At 48.3% G+C, this 8,196-nt stretch overlaps 1 long non-coding RNA gene across 1 annotated transcript in view; it reads right to left on the bottom strand.

Moving 5' to 3' along the window:
• Positions 1-5,336, bottom strand: part of LOC115079668 — a 42,311-nt gene extending 36,975 nt beyond the window's left edge. The window contains exons 1-5 of the long non-coding RNA XR_003853356.1: positions 5,292-5,336; positions 5,165-5,179; positions 5,039-5,053; positions 4,773-4,793; positions 4,631-4,660 (exon numbers count right to left, since the gene is read on the bottom strand). This is a non-coding gene — a long non-coding RNA (uncharacterized LOC115079668). The remainder of the gene's footprint in view (positions 1-4,630; positions 4,661-4,772; positions 4,794-5,038; positions 5,054-5,164; positions 5,180-5,291) is intronic.
• Positions 5,337-8,196: the final 2,860 nt, after the last annotated feature.

Below are 8,196 nucleotides of genomic sequence, written 5' to 3'. Positions count from 1 at the left end.
ATTGCATGGTAGAAGCAGCTGATTGGCTGCTCTTCGGCTCTGACTGCACGGTAGAAGGAGCTGATTGGCTGCTCTTGGGCTCCGACTGCAAGGTAGAAGCACGTGATTGGCTACTCTTGGGCTCCGACTGCATGGTAGAAACACGTGATTGGCTGCTCTTGGGCTCTGACTGCATTGTAGAAGAACGTGATTGGCTGCTCTTGGACTCTGACTGCATGGTAGAAGCACGTGATTGACTGCTCTTGGGCTCTGACTGCACGGTAGAAGCAGCTGATTGGCTGCTCTTGGGCTCTGACTGCACAGTAGAAGCAGCTGATTGGCTGCTCTTGGGCTCTAATTGCACGGTAGAAGCACATGACTGGCTGCTCTTGGGCTCTGACTTCACGGAAGAAGCACGTGATTGGCTGCTCTGGGGCTCTGACTTCACGTAGAAGCACGTGATTGGCTGCTCTTTGGGCTCTGACTGCACGATAGAAGCAGCTGATTGGCTGCTCTTGGGCTCTGACTGCACAGTAGAAGCAGCTGATTGGCTGCTCTTGGGCTCTAATTGCACGGTAGAAGCACATGACTGGCTGCTCTTGGGCTCTGACTTCACGGAAGAAGCAACGTGATTGGCTGCTCTTGGGCTCTGACTGCACGGAGAGAAGCACGTGATTGGCTGCTCTTGGGCTCTGACTGCATGGTAGAAGCAGCTGATTGGCTGCTCTTGGGCTCTGACTGCACAGTAGAAGCAGCTGTTTGGCTGCTCTTGGGCTCTGACTTCACGGTAGAAGCACGTGAATTGGCTGCTCTTGGGCTCTGACTGCACAGTAGAAGCAGCTGAGTGGCTGCTCTTTGGGCTCTTGACTGCATGGTAGAAGCACGTGATTGGCTGCTCTTGGGCTCTGACTGCATCTGCTTATTCACTTTATGGAACTTCTTGGTTACTTTCTATATTTTCGTGCTCCCTTTCTTCCATGCAATATTTCTCTAATGAAGACCGGTCCCATTCCTGCTCTCTAATTAATAAAAGAGCATTGGTTCCCGACCTTTTCTGTTTCACAGCAAACCTGGCACAAGCACAGTACCAGCTTCCTCCTCATCATCACTTTCTCTTCATCTTCTTCCCTACCCTCTCCCTCACCACTAGTATCATTACCTTCCCTCTCCCTCCCTTACCACCTAGCATCATCATCCCTCTCCCTCTTCTCCTCATCAATATCACCTTCCCTCTCCCTCCCCTTACCTCCTAGCATCATCATCCCTCTCCTCTTCTCATCATCAATATCACCTTCCCTCTCCCTCCCTTACCACCTAGCATCATCATCCCTCTCCCTCTTCTCCTTATCAATATCACCTTCCCTCTCCCTCCCTTACCACCTAGCATCATCATCCCTCTCCCTCTTCTCATCATCAATATCACCTTCCCTCCCCCTCCCCTTACCACCTAGCATCATCATCCCTCTCCCTCTTCTCATCATCATATCACCTTCCCTCTCCCTCCCTTACCACCTAGCATCATCATCACCTCTCCCTCTTCTCATCATCAATATCCCTCCCTCCCTCCCTCCCCCTCCCCTTACCACCTAGCATCATCATCCCTCTCCCTCTCTCCTCTCTCCTCATCAATATCACCTTCCCTCCCCCTCCCTTACCACCTAGCATCATCATCCCTCTCCCTCTCTCATCATCAATATCACCTTCCCTCCCCCTCCCCTTACCACCTAGCATCATCATCCCTCTCCCTCTTCTCATCATCAATATCACCTTCCCTCCCCCTCCCCTTACCACCTAGCATCATCATCCCTCTCCCTCTTCTCATCATCAATATCACCTTCCCTCCCCCTCCCCTTACCACCTAGCATCATCATCCCTCTCCCTCTTCTCATCATCAATATCACCTTCCCTCTCCCTCCCCTTACCACCTAGCATCATCATCCCTCTCCCTCTCCCTCTTCTCATCATCAATATCACCTTCCCTCCCCCTCCCCTTACCACCTAGCATCATCATCCCTCTCCCTCTTCTCCTCATCAATATCACCTTCCCTCTCCCTCCCCTTACCTCCTAGCATCATCATCCCTCTCCCTCTTCTCCTCATCAATATCACCTTCCCTCTCCCTCCCTTACCACCTAGCATCATCATCCCTCTCCCTCTTCTCCTTATCAATACACCTTCCCTCTCTCCTCCCTCCACTCTGCACATCATCACCTTCCCTCTCCCTCCCCTTACCACCTAGCATCATCATCCCTCTCCCTCTCTCCTCTCTCCTCTCATATCACCTTCCCTCTCCCTCCCCTTACCACCTAGCATCATCACCCCTCTCCCCCTTCTCCTTATCAATATCACCTTCCCTCTCACCCTCCCCCTCCACTCCTGCACATCATCACCTTCCCTCTCCCTCCCCTTACCACCTAGCATCATCATCCCTCTCCCTCTTCTCATCATCAATATCACCTTCCATCTCCCTCCCCTTACCACCTAGCATCATCATCCCTCTCCCTCTCCCTCTTCTCCTTATCAATATCACCTTCCCTCTCACTCTCCCTCCACTCCTGCACATCATCACTTTCCTTCTCCATCACCCCCTGACAATCATCTTCCTTCCCTTTCCCTCCACCTCTCTGGCATCATCAGCTCTCTTCTCCCCACTCACCCTCTGGCACATTCGCTCTCCCTTCTCCTTCCCCCCACATCCTCCAGCTCGTGCACAGGGAGACGGCACTGACCCCCAGGACTGCATCGATGCTGCACAATATCAGGGGGAGGGGGAGTGAATTGGGGTTCATGGAAAGAGAATTACCTCATTCTGCTAATGTTATGGTAAAAATTGGCACTGAAGATTATTGTAGAGACCAGAGGGTTGGCGGGGGGAGGGGGGGGGAGTGAGATCAGTTAATACATTACGGGTGGAGGTAGGAGGTAGGAGGAGATGGGAAGCAGGTGCTGGTTTGAGTGTGGGAAGTTCTGGCAGAAAAACCAGGGGGGGCAGACTGGGAGGGGAATTGTTCTTCATCTGTTCATCATTTACTGATTCAGCAGGGAGCTCTCGTCCCCATTAAACTCTTAATATTAAGGAAAGAAGGAAGCTGATTTTACCTGCAGTTAAGAGGTTTCTTCGCTTTAGGAGAGAAGAGAAACAGAGATTACAAAGAGGAACTTTTTCTGAGGCAGTAACACAAATATAAACAGCAACTGCTAAAGAACAATCATCAGGGGGAAAAAAGGTTTGGCCTTGTAAGAGAAACGAGAAGGTAAGAACATTTCCTAAAGGAAAGAAAGAGAGCAGAGAGTTCAGGGAGGGAGGAGGATCTCATGGGGAGGACACAGAAGATCAAAGTCACTTTAGGGAACCATTAGCAGGAGAAAGGATTTAGACTTACCTGAGCAGGGAATAAACCTAAAGGAAAGAATGAGAGCAGAGAGTTTAGGGAGGAGGATCTCATGGGACGGGCACAGAACAGCAAAGTCACGTTAGGGAACCATTAGCTTGAGGAAAGGTTTGTGCTCACCGCAACTGTTTAACAAGTCACCAGAAGTCATACTCTTGAGCAGGCTTCCCAAACTGTGCGTCTTGACCCCAGAGGAGGTCACCAAACCTTCAGCTAGGGTCACTGTTTTGTGAATATTAATCCTATTCCAGTATTAAGATCTGGAAACAAGGAATCCACTTGAATCCCCTTCTCTGAAAGCTGCACCATAGAGGTGAGCAGAGAGGGAGCTTTTCCAAGATCAGCACCAAGGCCTCGGAAATCCTTCCTGAGCAGCTCGAGGAATCGCCTGCACGAAATCCTCTAAAAAGCCTGGAAAACTTCTGTTCAAGCAAACGCTGGGCAGGAGGCTGAACGGCTCGCAATCAGTTTACTTTGTCATTTTTTCTACTGTTTATCTCAATTCTGTTACAGCATTTTTCAATTGTGCATGTCTGATGTCTCCACCACAAACTAACAGGATGTGGCAGATAGAAATTGTTTTAAAATAAATAAAAATGAAAAAGGGATGTTTGAAGGAACAGATGAGAATGGGAGAGACTGAGGGTGGTTAAGGTGAAGAGGGATTGGCTGTGATTGTGAGGGATGAGATGACAGAGGATCAGCGGGGTGGGGGATGTACATAGGAGGTGTGGTAAGAGGGGAGAAGCTGGATGCAATGTGACAATGTTCAGAGGGGGAGGTGGAGACGTTCTGAGGTGAGGAGGGAAGGGGGATGGGATGAGAGGGAAGGGAATACAGAGGATGAACTGGGATTTATAAGAAGGACGTGTGAGTGAGAGAGATACAGGTGGGAAGATGTGAAAAGGGATGGATGGGCTGGGGAGGTGAGAGGAAGTTGAGAGAGGGGGCTGCTGGGGGGGGGGGGGTGAGGGCCTCTGGATGGAATGGAAGTTGAGAGGGAATTAACTGGAGTGCAGGGAGAGTGAGGAGTGATTGTTGGGAGGTGAACTACCCCTCTGCTAATTTATTTTGGTCATTCCCTGGGGTCATGCACATTTTCAATGCTGAAATGGGGTCACAGTGATTAAAAGTTTGGAAGCCCAGCCCTAGAGGAAAGAATGAGAGCAGAGAGTTTAGGGAGGAGGATCTCATGGGACGGACACAGAACAGCAAAGTCACTTTACAGAACAACTAGTAGGAGCAAAAGGTTAGACTTACCCCGCTCAACACATCGTTAAGAAGACCACCCTAAAGGAAAGAATGAGAGCAGAGAGTTTAGGGAGGAGGATCTCATGGGACGGGCACAGAATAGCAAAGTCACTTTAGGGAACCATTAGCAGGAGTAAAGGTTTAGACTTACCAGAAGTTTTTCAATATCAGCCTAAAGGAAAGAATGAGAGCAGAGAGTTTAGGGAGGAGGATCTCATGGGACGGGCACAGAATAGCAAAGTCACTTTAGGGAACCATTAGCAGGAGTAAAGGTTTAGACTTACCAGACGTTTTACAATATCAGCCTAAAGGAAAGAATGAGAGCAGAGAGTTTAGGGAGGAGGATCTCATGGGATGGGCACAGAGCAGCAAAGTCACTTTAGGGAAGCATTAGCAGGAGAAAGGATTTAGACTTACCTGAGCAGGAGTATCCTAAGGAAAGAATGAGAGCAGAGAGCTTAGGGAGGAGGATCTCATGGGATGGGCACAGAGCAGCAAAGTCACTTTAGGGAAGCATTAGCAGGAGAAAGGATTTAGACTTACCTGAGCAGGAGTATCCTAAAGGAAAGAATGAGAGCAGAGAGCTTAGGGAGGAGGATCTCATGGGATGGGCATAGAGCAGCAAAGTCACTTTAGGGAAGCATTAGCAGGAGTAAAGGTTTAGACTTACCAGAAGTTTTCTAATATTAGCCTAAAGGAAAGAATGAGAGCAGAGAGTTTAGGGAGGAGGATCTCATGGGACGGGCACAGAATAGCAAAGTCACTTTACAGAACAACTAGTAGGAGCAAAAGGTTAGACTTACCCCGCTCAACACATCGTTAAGAAGACCACCCTAAAGGAAAAAATGAGAGCAGAGAGTTTAGGGAGGAGGATCTCATGGGACGGGCACAGAATAGTAAAGTCAGAGGAACATAAGAAATTGCCATACTGGGTCAGACCAAGGGTCCATCAAGCCCAGCATCCTGTTTCCAACAGAGGGCAAACCAGTTCACAAGAACCTGGCAATTACCCAAACACTAAGAAGATCCCATGCTATTGATGCAATTAATAGCAGTGGCTATTCCCTAAGTAAAATTGATTAATAGCCATTAATGGACTTCTCCTCCAAGAACTTATCCAAACCTTTTTTGAACCCAGCTACACTAACTGCACTAACCACATTCTCTGGCAACAAATTCCAGAGCTTAAAGTCACTTTAGGGAATAATTAGCAGGAGTAAAGGTTTAGACCAGGGGCGTAGCCACGGGTGGGCCTGGGTGGGCAGCTGCCCACCCAACTAAGACCCAGGCCCACCCAACTGGCACCGGAACTGCAAGGCTGTCGCAGGATCCCATCCCTGCGACAGCGAACAAGAGAACCCACGCCTCGCGTGCCATCACTGCACACATGGGGAAGCGCTGCCTTGACCGTATGGCCAACCGATCTTCCTGTTTGGGGGGGCGGAGCGGAAGCGCCGTGCACAGCTTCCGCTTCCTCCCACCATACGCCCCGCTGAACTTCCTGTTTGGGGGGGGGAGCAGAAGCGCAGCGTACAACTTCCACTTCCTCCCCCTCCCCCCCCAAGCAGGAAGATCGGCAGGCCATATGGCCCGACGCCCGAAGATAGCAGGAGGCCGGTGGCAGCAGGAAAGGCCAGCGGATCTTCCTGCTTTGGGGGGAGGAAGCGGAAGCTGTCCACGTGCTTGAAGGTGTATGTGTGGATGAGAATGGGAGTTTGAGTGTGTGTGTGTGTGTGTGTGGGTGAAAATTGGAGTTTAGGTTTGTGTGTGGGTGAGAATGGAAGCTTGAATATGTGGGTGAATGGGAGCTTGAATGTGTGTATGTGTGGGTAAGATTGGGAGTCTGGGTTTGTGTATGGGTGAGAATGGGAGCTTGAATGTATGTATATTTGGGTGAGAATGGGAGCCTGGGTTTGTGTGTGGGTGAGAATGGGAGCCTGGGTTTGTGTGGGTGGGTGAGAATGGAAGCTTGATTAGAAAAATACAAAGATCAGACAACAAAGGTAAAAAAAAAAATTATTTTGAGATGTTAGCATTTTAAATATAAGCAACACAACCGCTCTCTCAAAATTTATGGACAGGTAGTAGCCGTGTATAAAATTGTAATAATAAGAAGGCTAAAGTACTACAAATCACCGTGAATTATGTTTGTATCATTAAGTGGACCTCATACTTAGGCGTAGACGTGAATGCAATTCTGCATAACGTTTTACACCAGTAGTATAATCATGGGTCAGAAAAGAATTTTATATGCTTTGTGAGTCCAAAGTGAAAATAATTCAAAGTTGATGTAGCACGACATTTCCCATTGTATTCATTGTTGCAGAATTTCTTAACTCATCATAGTATTGACAACATTCAATTTCTTAAGATAATGAAGCTACTTAGCTTTTTTTGCATGTGAAGAAACGCCTGAGAGTTAAAGATGTTACAAGGCTCGAGGTGTACTAGCCCGACCGGACCGTGTTTTGGCATCTGCCTTCATCAAGGAGCCGAATGTATGTGAGATGATTTTCGTGGCATTTTCACCAACATGGAAATAATGCGTTTCCTCACATTACTACATTATCTTAAGAAATTGAATGTTGTCATTTCTATGATGAGTTAAGAAATTCTGCAACAATGAATACAATGAGAAATGTCATGCTACATCAACTTTGAATTCTTTTCACTTTGGACTCACTAAGCATATAAAATTCATTTCTGACCCAAGATTATGCTACTGGTGTAAAACGTTATGCTGAATAGCATTCACATCTACGCCTATGTATGAGGTCTACTTAATAATACAAAAAAACGTAATTCACTGTGATTTGTTTTGTAGATAATCTGTTGTACTTTAGCCTTATTATTACGAGCAATTTAAATATGTCATCTTTGGGAATGTGTATTTCTTATATTTTTGTAATTTGCTCTTTCTTAAGTATTCCACTGTTCAGAAAATTTAGTTTCTCGGGCTTTCTATTTTGGCTTTATCTACATGTTTCTGTTTCTAATTTATAGTCTCTTATTTCTATATTAGGTAAGGGTCGGTCTCAGTTTTGTGTTGTAGTCGGGAGTTGGTTCCTTAGTCCAGCTGGTTGAGGCGGTGTCCCGTGCAGAGAGAGCCGGTCGGAAGGCAGACCATGGCAGGAGAAGCGAGGTCTTCACCCTGGAGATCCATGACACCTCCAGAGGAGCTGTGGGGGCCCGGACCGCTGGGACTTAGGAGGCTGACCGTGGAAAGGTGAAGGCCGCAGACGAAGGGATGGACCAGGATCAGGGCAGGCAGCAGAAGTCGTAGACGATGAGACGGACCAGGTTCAGGGCAGGCAGCAGAAGTCGAAGATGATGAGACGGACCAGGTTCAGGATTACCGGAATGGGCTGGCAGGATCTGGAACACTGGAACAGGCAGGCAGGATCAGGAACACAGGAACAGGCTGGCAGGGTCAGGAACACAGGAACAAGCTGGCAGGATCAGCAACTCTTTACTCCCAGGAGCGACCGCGTTGCAAGGCACTGAAAGGGAGTCAGATGCCGAGTTAAATCCCCCTCGGCATCTGACGTCACTCTGGGGGCAGATCCGGCTCTTCG

Source organism: Rhinatrema bivittatum, chromosome 1 (genome assembly GCF_901001135.1).
Source record: "Rhinatrema bivittatum chromosome 1, aRhiBiv1.1, whole genome shotgun sequence".
Classification (NCBI taxonomy): domain Eukaryota; kingdom Metazoa; phylum Chordata; class Amphibia; order Gymnophiona; family Rhinatrematidae; genus Rhinatrema; species Rhinatrema bivittatum.
This window is presented reverse-complemented; position numbering and strand designations above follow the sequence as displayed.